Source organism: Anas platyrhynchos, chromosome 2 (assembly GCF_047663525.1).
Source record: "Anas platyrhynchos isolate ZD024472 breed Pekin duck chromosome 2, IASCAAS_PekinDuck_T2T, whole genome shotgun sequence".
Lineage (NCBI taxonomy): Eukaryota > Metazoa > Chordata > Aves > Anseriformes > Anatidae > Anas > Anas platyrhynchos.
Window position 1 is genome coordinate 63027978 of NC_092588.1, and position 17856 is coordinate 63045833.

General features: G+C 47.0%; 1 long non-coding RNA gene across 7 annotated transcripts; it reads left to right on the forward strand.

Moving 5' to 3' along the window:
* The first annotated feature begins 423 nt into the window (after positions 1-423).
* On the forward strand, positions 424-6939 carry LOC140001898 (uncharacterized). Of its 7 annotated transcripts, XR_011807640.1 has the most exons (5): positions 424-5197; positions 5482-5602; positions 5858-5954; positions 6313-6517; positions 6601-6939. It is a non-coding gene; the product is annotated as an uncharacterized lncRNA (long non-coding RNA). The 7 variants fall into 7 exon arrangements; XR_011807637.1 differs by having other exon boundaries at positions 5482-5954; XR_011807638.1 differs by having other exon boundaries at positions 5858-6517.
* The last annotated feature ends 10917 nt before the right edge of the window (positions 6940-17856 follow it).

Consider the following 17856-nt stretch of genomic DNA (forward strand, 5'->3'; position numbering starts at 1 on the left):
GGGAGGGGAGCGTAGGAGAGTATAGGGTAGTGTAGGGGAGCGAAGTTTAGGGGAGTGGAGGGTAGGATAAGGGAGGGGAGCATAGGAGAGTATAGGGTAGTGTAGGGGAGCGGAGTTTAGGGGAGTGTAGAGTAGGATATGGGAGGGGAGCGTAGGAGAGCGTAGGGGCGGGGAGCATAGGGTTATGTAGGGTAGTGTAGCGAAGGGGAGTGTAGAGTAGGATAGGGAAGGGGAGTGTAGCAGAGTGTAGGGACAGGGAGCATAGGGGAGGAGAGGGGAGGCGAGGGGAGGGGAGTGGAGGGGAGGGGAGGGGAGGCAAAAAAGGGGAGGGGAGGGGAAGCAAAAGAGGGGAGGGGAGGGGAGGCAAAAGAGCGGAGGGGAGGGGAAGCAAAAGAGGGGAGGGGAGGGGAGGGGAGGCAAAAGAGGGGAGGGGAGGGGAGTGCTACCATAAATAAAGTTGCCAAATACATGACATTTTGGATCTGGAGCCAAATATTTGTGTTGCTGAAGGGATGCAAGACACAGACTCCTGATGGCTCTTGAACAGGAGGCGTTTATTGCCCTTTTTCACTCCTACATGTCCTCTCCCCGTAGCCCCACGTGCTGTCCACGCGCCCGAATCTATCCCACAGTTGGTCAGAGACCCTCAGGCACGTGCCTGGAGCCAGCCAGCAATTGCCCACTGCCCAAAGGTCCTCTTTAACACTGTAGCCAATTCTGGATCTCAGCCTTGCTCAAGTTTTTGTTTCTCCCGCTTGTTTCCTCATTACCTCTAATTCAGGGACCTGTGAAGCAGCGCGAAGCCACCTGAAAAGTCCCTCCCCACACGTTGCCATTCATTCCACAACCTGATTTATCGCTGCCAGCCGCGCCTTGCACAGTGCCATGAAAGGTTTGGCCTGCACAGAGCTGGCTGAGGATTTTCAGATATAACTTGCCTTAAGAACTGCATCGAGACTTTTGCTGGAAGGCAAAAGATCGGGTGATTGATTAACATAGGGATGGCAGCTGAGCAAGGGAAGCATCTTCCAGACTTCCAAATATTGCCTGTAGACAGAACTACAACTCCTCTGCTCTGCGGTTAGGAGTTTCCGTCACCTGCTTAGGAAGCAGAAGCAGTAACATGGGATTTAGAGGATCCAGCTGAAGCATCAGTGCCAGTTAGAGGAAACCAGTTAGAGGGTTTGAAGAGAGTTTGACCGGTTTTCCAAGGAACATGTACTAGTGCTGCATCTATATGCATAGAAATATCTCTACAGCTGGCTTGTATCAGACATAGAGTGGCCCTCAGGACTAGGGAAGCGGTTGTCCCTCTGTGCTCGGCTCTGGTGAGGCCGCACCTCGAGCACTGTGTTCAGCGAAGACCTCGAGGTGCTGGAGCGTGTCCGCAGAAGGGCTCTGAAGCTTGTTAAGGGTTTCGAGAACAAGTCTGGTGAGGAGCGGCTGAGGGAGCTGGGGTTGTTCAGCCTGGAGAAAAGGAGGCTCAGGGGAGACCTTCCTGTGCTCTACAGGAAGCTGAAAGGAGGCTCCAGAGAGGTGGGGATCGTTCTCTTCTCCCAAGCCCCAAGTGACAAGACAAGAACAAAACCCCTTAGGTTGTACCAGGGGAGGTTTTGGTTGGTTATTGCGAAAAATTTCTTCACCGAAAGAGTTGCTCTGGTGGGTTTATGTGGCAAGGTTTTGGTAGCAGGGGGCCATAGGGGTGGCTTCCATGAGAAGAATCTAGAAGCTGCCCCACGTTAGAGAAGGGCTCCCCTGCTGGCCAGAGCCAAGCCAAGAAACGATGTCGCTTGTTCCTCTGTGAGAGCATATTGAAGAAAGGAGAACAAAAATAACAAAACAAAAGCTGCTTCACAGGGAGAAAGAGAGGAGAAGCAGCCCTGCAGCCCCCCAGGGGAGTGCAGCAGGAGGCAGCAGCAGTTCCCCTGCAGGCTGTGCAGGGAGAGGCCCCCGGTGGAGCAGGCTGTCCCCCTGCAGCCCATGGGTCCCCCACGGAGCAGATCTCCACGCTGCAGCCCCCCCGTGGGTGGAGGAGCCCCCGGTGGAGCAGGTGGATGTGGCCTGGAGGAGGCTGCGGCCCATGGAGAGCCCCCGCAGGAGCAGGCCCCGGGCCGCAGCTGCAGCCCCCCCGTGGAGAGGAGCCCCCGCAGGAGCAGGGGCTCTGGGGGGAGCTGCCGCCCAGCCGTGGGGGACCCGTGCTGGAGCAGTTTGCTCCTGGGGGATGGATGGATGGAGCCCGTGGGACGGAGCCGTGTGGGAGCAGTGCTTGAGGAGCTGCTGCCTGTGGGCAGCCCGTGTGGGATCAGCTGGGGAAGGACGGCATCCCGTGGGAGGGACCCCATGGGAACAGGGGCAGGGAGGGAGCGAGAAGGAGCGGCGGGGACAAAGCTTCAGGGACTGAGCGCAGCCCTCAGTCCCCTGTTTCCCTGCGCTGCTCAGGAGGAGGAGCTGGAAGAGGGCAGATGGGGAGAAGACGTTTTGGGTTTCTTTCCTTTGTTTCTCACGTGTCTAGTTTGTTGGTAGTAGGCAATAACTCTTACTATCTCCCTACGCTGAGTCTGCTTTCCCCTTTACAATAATTGTTGAGCATTCTCCCCGTCCTTATCTCAGCCCTTGAGCCCTTTGCATGGTATTTTCTCCCCCTTTCCCTTGAGGAGGGGGAGTGAGAGAGCGGTCGTGGTGGAACTCGGCTGCCCACCCGATTCAGACCAGTGCAGTTGCAAAGGACTGGAAAAGTTTTCCGAAGAAACAAGATGTTTAACAAGGAATGCATAGTTTCCTTATTAAGGCTTCCTGGATAATTGTTTTTTTTTTCCTATTCCCAAATCAGAGGAAGGGAATTGTTGATTTCACCTTCTTTTTTCTTACATGGAAATAAAAGGTGAACTGCTCTACAAGTACGGGCAAGGTATCAGAATCAAGCTCTTTTGGTCTGTAGTCCTTTCTCAAGGAACAGATTGATCACACACCTTCCACAGATGTAGGGGAGCAGGGAATAATTTTTGAACTACCCTAATTCAAGTCAGTTTGGGCATAGTGGTACTTCTCTGGCTGTTTCTGAGACATACGCGTTAGCAACAGAGAGTGTTGTGCCGTCACTGGGAGGCGCCTGCGGTGGTGACTTCAGAAACAGACCTGAATGATGTCACCACAGCACTTTGGGAACAGCTGCCTCTGTGCACGTTTAGCCGGGAGGGACAGAGAAGGGTGCTGGATGTGTTGAAACCACGTGAGGATTTGTGGATCCCACCTTGAGGTGCACAGAGAGGGCCCATGCCCTTCTGTAAGTGTTTTGATGCTTGGCTGGGGAAAACAGTGTGGTTTTGTTGTGAATGCTTCATTTTAGTATTCTGTAGTTTGTGTAAAGCCCTTAGAGAAGCATCAAGTTTGGTACTTTGCTCAATGATGGAGCTGCACAGAGTGAGAACAGACCCAATGTACGGGTGAGGGCCTCTGCACGTTCTCTTCTTCCTACAGACGATCAACAAATAAGGGGAGACAGAGAAGAGTGTGCTGTGGTCCTCCCATAGACCGCAAGTCCTAAAGCATAAACAAGAGGCTTAAGAGTACCCCTGTCATGTTAAAATTCAGGACAGCAATGGACTGCACCACATGGGCTGGCCTGTCGAGTAGTGTCTCAGGCTGTGGTGTATGAAGAGGCACTCCATCTGCTTTCAGGGTAGCAATTGCAGTGGGCAAGCTGCCTGACCTGAACATTGTTCATTCCATTTTTCACCTGAGTTTTGCTGGTTTCCCACGATTCACTCGTGGTCTAGAAAAAAAGAAGAAAAAAAAAAGAAATTAAAAAAAAAAGGGAATTGGGATCAAAATAAGAGGATTTCCTTTCCATTAATTCCATGTTCTTAACTTGACAGATTTGGTTATTGACTTGGAAGGCAAATATCTGGCCAGACTGCAAGACTTGTGCTCGCAGCGTGGGACAGCTCTCGTAAGGGTGATTCAGGGTAGCTTCTGGAGAACAAGACGTCAGATCTCCAAAACAGCTTCCTTTGTGCTAATGTAGGAAGGGCGAGTAAGAGTAAAGGTAAGAGTCCAGGTACCGTAAGAAGCGGAAAGTGTGAAGGAAACTTCCTTCTGGCTGATACAGCTCCATATCTAGTTGTCAAGTATGAAGAGAGCAGTTCTAAGTTTCTTGGGGAGAGGAAAACAAAGAGACGGGGAGATGGTACAGAGAAAAAAATGGGATTAGCTATTTCAGGAAATCCTAGTAACTGGAAATAGAGATTGGAAGAGTGCTTTAAGCCAAGACAGAAACTTTTCAAAACTAAAACCTAGGAGTTGGATGAACCAAGAAATGAATCCATTTTGATTATGCAGTTGTGTCCAGTGTTATCTTGGGAAATATGGTTTCCACCTAAAATGTATCTGGGGCTTGAAGTTTTCCTAACGCCCTTCTCTGTGTATTCCCTACTGTTTGGTAAGCGCTGAGGTCACACTGCAGACAGCAGCACGTCCTCTCCCCACTACTCAGCTGTCTGTTTGCACAACATGTCTAGCAACAGAATGGCTTGGACACAACTGCGCCTAGGACCGAGTTCATTCAAGCTGGTGGACAAGGTAAAAGCTCTGGACAAGCGAAGGGGAGGGAGGGAGGGATGGACATACAATATGAACACTTTAATCTCATTTCTCTAAGAACCCTTGCCGAGAAAACAAAACAAAAGAGAACGGAACAGAACGAATGAAGCAAGCAGCCAGCTTGCTGGAGACATTGTCTGGGAAACAGTGAAAACACTTGCAGACAAAAACATACCAAAGGACTAACTCTTTGAGCTTAATTCTACTCAAACAGCATAACCTCAAAGTCCTGTTTCTGTTCATCACAGGCTGGTACAGTAACATGGCGCATTTGATGACTTTGCAGCATAGATGTCAGGAGTGCAGCTTGGGATCACCTCCTTCTACTGAGAGTTCAGTTTGAAGGGATGAGCAAGTAATTTTTCCTGGGTGGACGGAAATCTAAAGTCTGTTTTCTAACACTCTTCCAGACCCTTCTCTGTCCATCGGCCTGTCCTGCCAACTCTGGTGTGAGTGTGAAGTTGTGGCAAGAGGGGTTTCCCGTTCCTATTTGACCTGGTGGACACCAGCTTTCCTAGGAAATTGCTGATGTTGCTGAGGAGGCAGCAGTATCAAAGCCCTCGATTCTGAAAGCAGCAAAGCAAGCTAGAGGAAAACGGTATGTCCGGATAATTTTCTTTCTTTTTATTTTTTTCATTCTTCACTTGTAAGAAAATCTAAGTCTTTAAACCATTTGTTTGAAAACACAGCTTTATGGAAATGCGTGTGGGTGTGCTCCTTCCCCTTGTTTGGAACCTGCTTCACCTCGCTTCAGCTAGAGGACACCTATGCTCGAATTTATGCTTCCCATGAGAAAGCGGCGTTCTTTCGCTGTTCTCTTCTGTGATGGTTGCAGGTGAGGTTGAAAAGAGTTGTCAGTACGATTCTTCGTTTCCTTTGCAGTATCCAAAACTCCGTATCACAGCGGATCTTCTCCTCTGATCTGAAAAGCTTCACAGGCCAAAAGAGAATTGAGATGAAGAAGGAAATAGAGAATGCTGACCAGTATTTCCAATTACCACCCGTAAGTGTTGTGAAAGAATCCGGTGCATTTCTGTAGTGGTAGAAAGTTAATAAAGTCATGATTGTGCGCTTGAAGGCAAGCAATGCTATAAAAACGAAGAATGCAAGGCCCTGCTTAAGGACAGTCTTCAGGCTGCTTCTCGATCAACAGCTCATTTGGTTGTTCCACAACCTCATCTCCGCTTGCTTAGAAGTTGTGAAGGTCGGAAGCGCACTCCGTGGTTTTCATCCCCTCTGTGTATCTTTTCCCTGACAGCAACTTCTGTCTTGGCTCTTCACATCCAGCCAGAGCAGTTTCTTTGCCTCCGCAACCTGCAGGCTGTCCTCTCGTGTGTACCTGTGGTGGACTGAGGGTAATGCTTGTAACGCACACGGATGCTGTATTCACTAGCACTTTGAGAAAAGAGAGCAAGAAGCTAACCTGCGCAGCAGTTTCTTAGGTTTCTGGATATCTATCTATCTATCTCTCTGCGCATATATTTCATTACTTATTTACTTATTTAAAGATCCTTTACATATAGTAGATCCTTTAAGAAAGCTTACTTGTCCTTCTCCTTTACTTGTTTTGAACGTTTACTTTTCTAACCAATCCTTAATGTTACAACATTGGATTTATTTAGTTCTCAGTCCTCAGAAGTTCTCAAAGCACATCAGTGATTTCTCTAGTTCTCAATCTTTCCATCTGCATTGAGACCTCTTATCTCAATTTAGGTATTAGGTGAAGAAGAACACTGCAAGCAGCTGAAGCCGTATCAGCATAGATGCTTCTGTGCTAGGAAGTAATTCAGAGTGCTTCCATGGTGTACTTTAGACAGATTTCCTCTGGTCCTCTGGACTCAGCATCCCCAAGGGATATTTCAAAGCTCTCTGAAGGACCCGTCATTATCTCTGACACTGCAGTCTCCATTAGGAAGGGGTAAATAGTCCTTGCCCTTGTGCAAAGGAACTACTCAGTTAGCTGTTTCTAACCCAAATCTCTTTGTTGTCTTCTATTGACAGACACCACCCGGCTAGCCAAGCTAAACCATTGAAAATGGAAGGAGTGGGACATCTTCAAAAGCCTGCTGCTGCTTCTAAGCAGAACTGCGCTGTAGGTGGGGACACAGCAAGAGGACACGTCCAGGCCACGGTGGAACTGCAAGGCACCTGTCTAAGCCACAGAAGGAAGTCAGCGCTTCCCAGTTGGAGACTGTTGCTCGCCTAGGGACACAGCAGCTGGAGCGCTTCTGGTTGCTGCTGATGGGTTCCCGTGAATCAGCCAGGGATAGCAGCTATGAGAACGACTGAAGCAATCTGAAGATACCTGAAAGAAAGAAAAGAGGAGAGAAGAAGACAAGAGGGGAGGGAAGGGGAGGGAATAAAAGGAAGGGAGGGGAGTGGAGGGAAGGGGAGGGAAGGGGAGGGGAGGGGAAGGGAGGGAAGGGGAGGGGAGGAAAGGGCAGGGGAGGGGAGGGCAGGGGAGGGTAGGATAGGGTAGTGTAGCATAGCATAGCGTAGGGTAGCGTAGCGTAGTGTAGTGTGGTAGAGGGGAGGGGAGCGTAGGAGAGTATAGGGTAGTGTAGGGGAGCGGAGTTTAGGGGAGTGTAGGGTAGGATAGGGGAGGGGAGCGTCAGGGAGCATAGGGGAGGGGAGCATAGGGTAATGTAGGGTAGTGTAGCGAAGGGGAGTGTAGAGTAGGATAGGGAAGGGGAGTGTAGCAGAGTGTAGGGACAGGGAGCATAGGGGAGGAGAGGGGAGGCGAGGGGAGGCGATGGGAGGGGAGTGGAGGGGAGTGGAAGGGAGGCAAAAGAGGGGAGGGGAGGGGAGGCAAGAGAGGGGAGGGGAGGGGAAGCAAAAGAGGGGAGGGGAGGGGAGGCAAAAGAGGGGAGTGGAGGGGAGGCAAAAGAGGGGAGGGGAGGCAAGAGAGGGGAGGGGAGGGGAGGGGAAGCAAAAGAAGGGAGGGGAGGGGAGGCAAAAGAGGGGAGGGGAGGGGAAGCAAAAGAGCGGAGGGGAAGCAAAAGAGGGGAGGGGAGGGGAGGCAAAAGAGGGGAGGGGAGGGGAGGGGAGTGCTACCATAAATAAAGTTGCCAAATACATGACATTTTGGATCTGGAGCCAAATATTTGTGTTGCTGAAGGGATGCAAGACACAGACTCCTGATGGCTCTTGAACAGGAGGCGTTTATTGCCCTTTTTCACTCCTACATGTCCTCTCCCCGTAGCCCCACGTGCTGTCCACGCGCCCGAATCTATCCCACAGTTGGTCAGAGACCCTCAGGCACGTGCCTGGAGCCAGCCAGCAATTGCCCACTGCCCAAAGGTCCTCTTTAACACTGTAGCCAATTCTGGATCTCAGCCTTGCTCAAGTTTTTGTTTCTCCCGCTTGTTTCCTCATTACCTCTAATTCAGGGACCTGTGAAGCAGCGCGAAGCCACCTGAAAAGTCCCTCCCCACACGTTGCCATTCATTCCACAACCTGATTTATCGCTGCCAGCCGCGCCTTGCACAGTGCCATGAAAGGTTTGGCCTGCACAGAGCTGGCTGAGGATTTTCAGATATAACTTGCCTTAAGAACTGCATCGAGACTTTTGCTGGAAGGCAAAAGATCGGGTGATTGATTAACATAGGGATGGCAGCTGAGCAAGGGAAGCATCTTCCAGACTTCCAAATATTGCCTGTAGACAGAACTACAACTCCTCTGCTCTGCGGTTAGGAGTTTCCGTCACCTGCTTAGGAAGCAGAAGCAGTAACATGGGATTTAGAGGATCCAGCTGAAGCATCAGTGCCAGTTAGAGGAAACCAGTTAGAGGGTTTGAAGAGAGTTTGACCGGTTTTCCAAGGAACATGTACTAGTGCTGCATCTATATGCATAGAAATATCTCTACAGCTGGCTTGTATCAGACATAGAGTGGCCCTCAGGACTAGGGAAGCGGTTGTCCCTCTGTGCTCGGCTCTGGTGAGGCCGCACCTCGAGCACTGTGTTCAGCGAAGACCTCGAGGTGCTGGAGCGTGTCCGCAGAAGGGCTCTGAAGCTTGTTAAGGGTTTCGAGAACAAGTCTGGTGAGGAGCGGCTGAGGGAGCTGGGGTTGTTCAGCCTGGAGAAAAGGAGGCTCAGGGGAGACCTTCCTGTGCTCTACAGGAAGCTGAAAGGAGGCTCCAGAGAGGTGGGGATCGTTCTCTTCTCCCAAGCCCCAAGTGACAAGACAAGAACAAAACCCCTTAGGTTGTACCAGGGGAGGTTTTGGTTGGTTATTGCGAAAAATTTCTTCACCGAAAGAGTTGCTCTGGTGGGTTTATGTGGCAAGGTTTTGGTAGCAGGGGGCCATAGGGGTGGCTTCCATGAGAAGAATCTAGAAGCTGCCCCACGTTAGAGAAGGGCTCCCCTGCTGGCCAGAGCCAAGCCAAGAAACGATGTCGCTTGTTCCTCTGTGAGAGCATATTGAAGAAAGGAGAACAAAAATAACAAAACAAAAGCTGCTTCACAGGGAGAAAGAGAGGAGAAGCAGCCCTGCAGCCCCCCAGGGGAGTGCAGCAGGAGGCAGCAGCAGTTCCCCTGCAGGCTGTGCAGGGAGAGGCCCCCGGTGGAGCAGGCTGTCCCCCTGCAGCCCATGGGTCCCCCATGGAGCAGATCTCCACGCTGCAGCCCCCCCGTGGGTGGAGGAGCCCCCGGTGGAGCAGGTGGATGTGGCCTGGAGGATGCTGCGGCCCATGGAGAGCCTCCGCAGGGGCAGGGGGACCTACACTGACAGGTGAACTGGAGGGAAATAATACAGAAAAAAACCAGACACGGGCTGTATGGATAGCATGCAGACAAGGATCCAAGACCTCATTTAAAAGAAAACTAGGAAAAGCTGCAAAGAGGTCTGCAGAGAGGAAGAGCCTGCTGATCCACATAGTGTGCCTGGGGCAGTCTGCCATGGCAAGGCTGTGCTGAGAGGTCCCCAAAATTCAGAATAAGGTCTGTGTCCTGAAAGGCTGTGAACTGGCAGAGCTCCCCTTATTGCTCATGTACTGACGAGCCAGGGTGGGGGGCTAGCTGCTGCCCACATCATCCTGGGGTGTGCAAAGATGCGGGCCAAGCAGGGCAGCACTGGCCACACAGTCAGTGCCCGTGCTGATCCTCTGGCAGGTTTTGTCGGGGTTTTTCCTCCACTTCTGCTTCACCCCAATGCTGTGCACATTTTGTCAGTCTCTCTTTGTTTTTGACGAACAGCTGCAGAAACCTTTTGAAAGGATGGATGCTTGCAGTCTTTGCCCCTGCTTTAGCCTGGACACAAGACTGCGTCAGGCGGAGCAGTTTTGCTCTCTCAAAAACTGATCAAAATCCCACTAGAAAATTGGGAAACCCAGCTGGGCTTGAAGCCCCGGCAGGTGACCGAAGTGTCCTGGTTTATGTGCGGTAGGTGGCAGCGTTGCTCTTCGCTTTCCAGCCCATCTGGGTTGAAAAACTCACAGACAGGAGGCTGAGCATCCTTTTTTTGGTGCTGGGATACCGCCAACCTCCGTACGGTGTAATGCAATTTATGCGGCGATAGTTTTTGCTCTAAGCGTAATTTTTAATATTCTTAAGCCTGTGGCTCCGTTATTGAATATATTAAAAATAATTACAGCGGTGAGTGGAATAAAGACTTTTTTTTTTTTTTTTTTTTTTTTTTTTTTGAGCTGCATGAGTTTGAGTGAAAATGTAATTCGGAAGGGATTTAGCTGAGCACGGGTAACTTTAAAAATGGAGTTGTAAAGTGATTGGACCTGTGAGCAGGTTTATGTTCTCTTATGTTCTCTCCTGTCCTCAGTGAGCCCAGAGTTTACACCAAATGTGCCTCAGATGGTGCAGCTTTGGGAAAGAAATGCCCTGCAGGAGTTGGTGGGGTATTGCTAAGAAAGGGTTCCTGCCTGTGGCAAATCACTACATAGGGTATCAGCCACATGTATTTCCTCCAGGAAAGAAGTAATACGCATCATCTTGCTTTCTTTGTGTTCTGCTGTGTGCAGGCTGAGAGTCCTGAGAGATGCATCAACAGAAAAGTCATCCCAGTGCAAGAAGCATGGGCAGGATTTTCCCCCTTTCCTTCTATCCTAGGTGCATTACCAAATGCCTCACTCTGGTCAGAGCCACGTTTTGAAAACATGGTTTTGCCAAACCCTGCCAAGGCTAATAGCACCTACGCTAGGAAGTACAGACAAAGCTTTGCATGAAATGTTTCTCCAACAAGCAAGCAGTTTCTCTCCTCTATTTGATAATTAGTGATATATCGTGTCCCTTTTGGCTGCTTGCCCATTTCCCTTGGCAAGTGCAGAGCTTGCATATAAAGCTCAAAGAATTTTATTCAATTATTTTGGTTTGTCCTCTTTCTCCCTTTCTTGGTTGCAAATTGCCAGCGAACAAAGTGCCTTCAGGCTGTAATTTCCTGTTGCATATTTTCTGAAACAACGTGAGGGATTGTTCCTGATGAGCTTTCCAGGAGCCTGCTACAAGTGAACCTGTCTCATTACCAGCCAGATATACCCTTCAGCTCCTTGCCACCCTTTTCCCTTTGCAGTCCAGGATTGCTTTATTTCCCCTTCCTGGGATTTAAATAGTTATATTTAAATAGACAGAGTCACAAAGCCTCTGAAGGTAGCTGGCACAAGATCTTCTGGGCCAGCACAGAAGAGAGGGCTCTGGGCACTGCGGGAGCTTCATAGAGATTTTATGTGGTACTTATATGCTAGGCCATGGCTGAGGCAATTCCCAAGCTGTACCCAAACCGGGGGAAAGATTCTAACTTAGGGTCAATAATGTGGAGTTGATTTGCCCACCACTGCTCAGACAGCTGCAAGGCACTGTTTTGGGGAACACCAATATTACTTCTGGAGTCTGCCTTACACCTGGCCTGACTCCGTGAAGCAGCATCTGAAGGTGCATTTCTAGGAGCTTTTGTCTTAGTGGGGTCAGCTGCTTATTCTCCCATCCTCCCAGGTGTGGGGAATCTCTCAAGAGCCTCTGGGGTTCTGCCTCAGCCTGTAAAAGGTCTCACTAAGAGGGTGATGCTCTCCTTCTTTTCAGAGGATTAGTCTAGATAAAAGGAAATTATGATACTATTTGTGGAACTGGGTGAATATCCAATAGGTAATGATGAGATCCTTCCTGGTGCAGGCAGTCCAGGTAAGAAGAACTGTGAATTATCACAAGCACTGTGGTCTTTGGGATGCACTCAGGGCAGCTGTGGTATTTATAGCTTGAGATCAAAGGTGGCTTGAAACCTCATCCTTCTTTCCTTCAGCCCTTGGACTGCTAGCTTTGTGCTGTCACAAGGCACTGCTTCATATTGCTGTGCCTTTCTGAGCTAAAATAAGTTCTGTTGGCTGGTATGCTACTTTTCACACATCATCTCTGTCCCTCTCCTCTTTCAAATAATAGGATTAATGAGCAGAACTGAGTATTTGTATTTATGTATAAAATCTCCCTTGCATTTAGCAAGGATCTGTCCAAAAGTTTTACAAAAAGAACACAAAATAAATTAAAATAAATTAAAAAAATCTTGCCTCACGCTGTCTTGTAAACTTCCATACTATTGGATGCAAGGAAAACACAGTGATTGTTTCTATCTAACTGTAACTAACATTGCAGTATGCCACTGTACTCAGTGAAACCATTATAAATGTTACTGACTGTTTCTCTATGCCCATCACAAAAGCCAAAGAGTTAAAATTGCTAATGATCTTTCCAACAGCCCAGCTATTTTTTCAGCTGCTCACCGGGGCCATTAATCAACGTAACCAAGATGCTTGAGCAACATTTACTAGCAATTAACCTATGGTTGTGGGAATATTTTTCCCTATTACGTTTCTATTCTAGTCTGCACATCAAATAAAAGATGTATCCTAACACTGCTTTTGCTAATTGAAAAGGCTCTGAAACAAAAGTTCTGAGACCTACGTGGACCAGAGAAAAGAAGGCACCCAACACACTGAAAATGTCTTACATTGAATCCTTTTCCCAGACTGCTGAATATTAACTGAGCTCTTCCTTTTCATTTGCTCTTCCTGAGGTCATATAGATGACAGAACAGATATTTAAGGTGCAGTTGGTTAATGTTTACTTTTAAAAAACTTATTCAAACACTCACCTGGGAAGAAAAGGAAATGTGTATGTGTTCCCTGATCTTCACACTACACCACTTTTTCTCTAGTCTCATTCCTTAGACACTGACTTAATCGTATCACCTCATTTTTTCCTCGCAAAATGCAGGACTGAAATATTTCTAATGTTACTTCAGTGGTGTAAGCAAAGTTTCATCTTGGGTAATCTTCAGCTCTGATGGTTTTTACTGTCTGTAAAGTTGATTTGACTGGTAAGCATTGCTGTGTGCTCTGTGAGAGCTTCTTTACTTTGCAGAAGAAAAGAAATAAGAAAGTTTCTAATTTTCTGCTGCTGAACTATCAGCAGCAATATTGCTTTCTTTGCTTGTGACCCCAAAGTTTCATGTTTGCTGTCCACTTTCCTTCACCCCTAACTAACTCCACAGTGAATGCCTTCATGCTCTCTCTCAGGTTGGACTGAAATACAGCATTGCTAATTTTTGCAGCGTTCGTCATTCAACTGTGTAATTCTAATATGCAGGACCGTAAGAGAAGCCTAAATATAGTGATAATCTTGGCCCTCACTCCTGTAAGAGACAATGCCAGTTTCTAGCCCACACAGCCGTGGGGGAAGGAGCCTTCAACGTGTGGCACAAAAGCAAACAGGAAAGATGTCTCCAAAAACACTTAGCAAAACTCTCTTGCTTTCTTTTGGAGTATGACTCATGGTTTCTAAGTGATTAGCAGAGCCACAGCTTCTCTAAAACCCTGATCAAAACCATCCTTCTACCTCTGATGAGAGAGGAGGAGGTGACTTCATTGCCAGTGGTGGCCCCTCTTCATCCACGCTGCTGTGAAAAAGCAGGCAAAAAGCGAGCAGGCCCAGGGCATCAGAGAGGGGCAGTTTCATTCCCCTGTCCACCATTTCTGAGCTCATTCAGCATCCCCAGTTTGGGCAAGTGGGATCTTTGAAGGCGTTCGTAGCAGGGCTGGGGATTGCAGGCTGAGGGGCAGGCCTCTCGGCGCAGGACGAGCTGAGCTACAGAAACCGAAGCTGACACCGGGCCTGAACGTAATGCAACCTAATTAAAATTAACAACGGTTGAAAACGTGCTTGGCTAGATTCTGCAGGCAATGAAAGGCTATTTTTCCTAAAAATGCTCTCTCGGTGATTTGCCCCATTTATATTCTTGTCTTTTCATTTATTAGTTACCTAAACCTTATAAAGCAGAGCTTTCTCCGTCCTCATGAGGCAGGTGTGTATACAAATGGCAGGTACTGATGAAATGTTTACTGAAAAGATTAGCTTGTCAATGAGGCAAAGGATGGATATTGATCCCCCTTCTATGTTTGTCAACCCGTAACCTGTTTAAGAAATGGCCTACAGCAATGAAATCCAATCAAGCACTCTCTGCAGCTCCAGTTTTCTTGTAATATAGGGAGGGGATTCAATCACAATAAAGGAAATGAACCACTTATCATATAAATGAGGATAAGGCAATTAGCAGGTTACAGGTTCCAAGTGAGGGGAGTTCAGACTGCAATACAGGATTGCAGGATGGATATTCGGGGCACTGGAGCCTTTCCCTGGTCCTTCATGGCAAAATACGCCGTGACGCTGGGTTAACGAGGTTAACAGCACCATGTCCAGTAGGTGCCTCTCCTGGCCAAACCCCTGCTTGGTGACTTCAGAACAGAAAGGTTCTCAGAGAGGTGGCCAAAATAGTTGTCTGAGCAACTAACACCGCTTGTCAGTCCTGTTGGGAAAATATGAAACCCAGTATTTTTTTTCCATTAAAATGTTAGGCCTTGGTACATCGGTGTTTTCCAGATTAAAAAAGGATGTCACTTGTAAGTATCTGAGCAATGCTTAAGCATCACCAAACCTGCATTTTCAGTGCATTTTTTCACCTTTTCTAAACTTTATTCTGCCTAATGGATGCCCTTATTACTTCAAATGTGCATCAAAATAGACTTCATTAGATAAGCAGCCTTCAGAGCAGAGCTCAGTGGAAGATTATGCATGACACACAATAAAAAGTGAGAATCTGGTGAACTAAATGACTAGGGATAGGCAGAGAGATTAACAGCCCTCAGTCCCCATCCCAGTGTGAGCTGGGCCACCTGTGAAATTGGCAGTCTGTCCTGCCTGCTTGTCTGTCCTGTTTATCCTCATTGGGTCTCCAAGTTCAAACCAGCATCCTGGCAGTGCTGAGGGGCAGAGAAAGTCCTGCTCTGGGCAGAGTTTGCAGCAGCCTATCAAGAGTGGAGGGTTAGTTTTTCTTTCAATAAATTCTGTTTTGGTGGTGGGTATTCTCGTTTTGGTAAATTCTGAAGTAGTGGTTCATCTTTCAGAAACCGTAAGTACAATAGCTATGCACAAAAATTAGTATAAACATTGAAATATTTGTGATGGAGCCAAATCCAGAAACCATAAGTACAATAGCTATGCACACACACACACACACAAAAATAGTGTAAACATTGAAATAAAGCCAAACCCTTGAAGGGTGTTACAGCATCCTCTTGCTGTGTAGGTACTGTGCTGGTACCAGCACCATCTGGTCCAGTGTTCCCAGTTGGAGGTGCCTGCCACTCATTTGTAGAACGGAGGGGCATCCTTCTCCTCTCTGGTTCCTTCTCTTCTGCTGATAACACATCCCCCAGAGACTTCCTGTCTGCTTTGTTAATGATGAAGAGCTAACTACAGAAGGGCACGTACCAAGTATGGACATATTATATTGTGTCAGAATTGAGGAGGAAGCCTCAGGCTTGTGTCCCCTGTGCCTCTCTCCAGTATTAATCTTCTCAGTACATGAAACATTTTTCACCAATACATAACCTCACTTATTACTTCCTGCCATTAAGTGCAGCAAATACTCAGACACTCTTCTGGAACATTTCCAAATGAAATCTCAGAGTCATTACATTAACCTTTTCCATTACAGAGCAGAAGGAAATTAGCTACCGGCGCACACAGAAACCCATAGAAAGTGGTACAAGATTTCACATAATTGCATTTTTATGCTTTTTGACAATGCAAAGAGTTAAACAAAAATGTTAAAAATCCTGCATGCTTCATTAAAAACTCTCAATTTCTCTATTTTCAGCAAAATAAGCCATCAGTGTTAGATTCTATAATTGACACCATTGCTTAGGGAACAAACCTATGAATCTTATTAGAGACAAATTCATTACTTTAAGTCCACCCTTAGGATGCAGAGCTCATAAAAGAAACCTCTGGAGGGTTCAGCTTAGGGGATGAGATGATTTCAGGCTGCAAATCTACAGATTTGCTGTAATTAACCTGAACTAATTATTGTCAGGCGATGGGTCAGACATCCTGGATAAAAGCCCCTGACTGGTTTTATGGTCTGCTGGGTTTTCAGTAAGAGAGCTTCTTGTTAAACAAAGAAAAAGTACTGAAAGCACAGTCCTATATATTCTTAAAGTAAAATAAATCTTTCCACTGGGAGAATATAGCAGAGTCTATTTAAAATGCACCGTCAATAGGCACAGCTGAAATACATTAATGTTTAATACTTTTGCTAGCTGGCTCACTACAGGTAACGATCAGTAGCAGTGTTCAAAAGCAACTCCTGGGTGGGCTAAACTTGACTCCATAGGAAGTGAATGGCTGCTTGCTTGCTTGCTTTTGCAAATATCCTAAGAAGAGATCCATTTAAACACATTTATGCACTGCAGATGCACTGTTACACACAATAAGCCTGCAATGGATGCTCTCCTCTCACTATTCTTCAGTTGCTTATGAGGGACAAGACAGATGTACAGGAGCACCTACAGAAACTTCTGCTGCTCACACTGGGAAGAAGGAATAAGCTAGCATGCAAAAAATAAGCAACACAAGATACCCTTGTAATACAGATTAAGTTTAATTATCAGGGGTTCAAAGAGCAGTTGCTTCAACAATCCTGTTGAAATCAGTGGCAATGCATGAAAGCATCTCAAGATACACCCATCCTTCAAGGGTTTCAAGACTCACCTGTGCAAAGTTGACATGCTCTACAGGTGTAGGCAATAGTCCCACTTTGAGTGGGAGATGATCTCCAGAGCTTGGAGGTGGAGAACTATGTCCTCTTCACCCTCTCAGCTAGAGAAGCTTACAGCTGCTCCTTGTTTGTTTTTTGTTTGTTTGTTTGTTTTTGTTGTTTTTTTTCTTTTTTTTTTTTTTTTCAGTCTAAAGATTAATTGCCATTGCTTTTTCCTTTGTAAATGTGAACCCTACCTTCCCTTTCAACTCTTCTCCACTACATATTGTTCGTGTTTCGTTTGACAGGGATTATCTATGGACTTTAGTGAGTTAGCAGAGGGGAGAGAAGTGGGGATAGTCAGTGAGCTTTGTCATGTGAGTGACTTAAAAGGTATGTTTTGAGCTTCTGTGACTCCCTAGGGATAAAAACAAACAAACAAGCAAACAAAACTGAAATCCCAGGTTCTGCTGTGTGACCTTGGGTGGCTTCCTGAGTTTCCTTCTGGAAACAAAAGATATGATTTCCTTTCTCAGAAGGGTAATGCAAGTGTAAAGTAGTCTCCCACATACTGATCTAATGGGGTTCATTGAACTAAAAAGATATTGAAATTGAGAAATTGCTGACAAGACTCTAATCATTATTTTTTATCTTCTATATATTATATCAATAGGTTTGTTATAGGCCTTCTCTCTTTGAGTCATTAGCTTTTTTCCTTCATTAGCCCTTTCCCTACTAATAGAAAGACATTTCCTAACAAGTAAAGGAGTCAAAATTACCGTGTAAATATAGCTGGAAATCTGAACAGCTGAACATAACAGAGGCATGGGAGGGATTGTTAGTGAGCATAACACAACTTTTAAGAGGATGTTTTCCATGAGATCCTCCATGGATCTGAAATTTTTAGGTGAACAGAACCTTGTAATCAAAATGCAGATGCTGGTTCAAAACTCCGCGTTACCTGAAAGGCAGATTTTAAAATGCACAAACATTAGGCAATTAAATCTTACTGACTTTCTGTGGGAATCTGTCCTTGACTGCCACTTCTGTACCTTTCTCAACCTTTGTGCTTCATGGGGACATCCTGCAAACCAAGCTTATTGAGATATCCCCTCTCAAACAATTATGAAGGTATATATGTGTATGTCGGGCCAGTAGGAAGAGCACTGCCAAGTACCAGGAACACCTCCCACCAGACCAGGTTGCCCAAAGCCCCATCCAGCCTG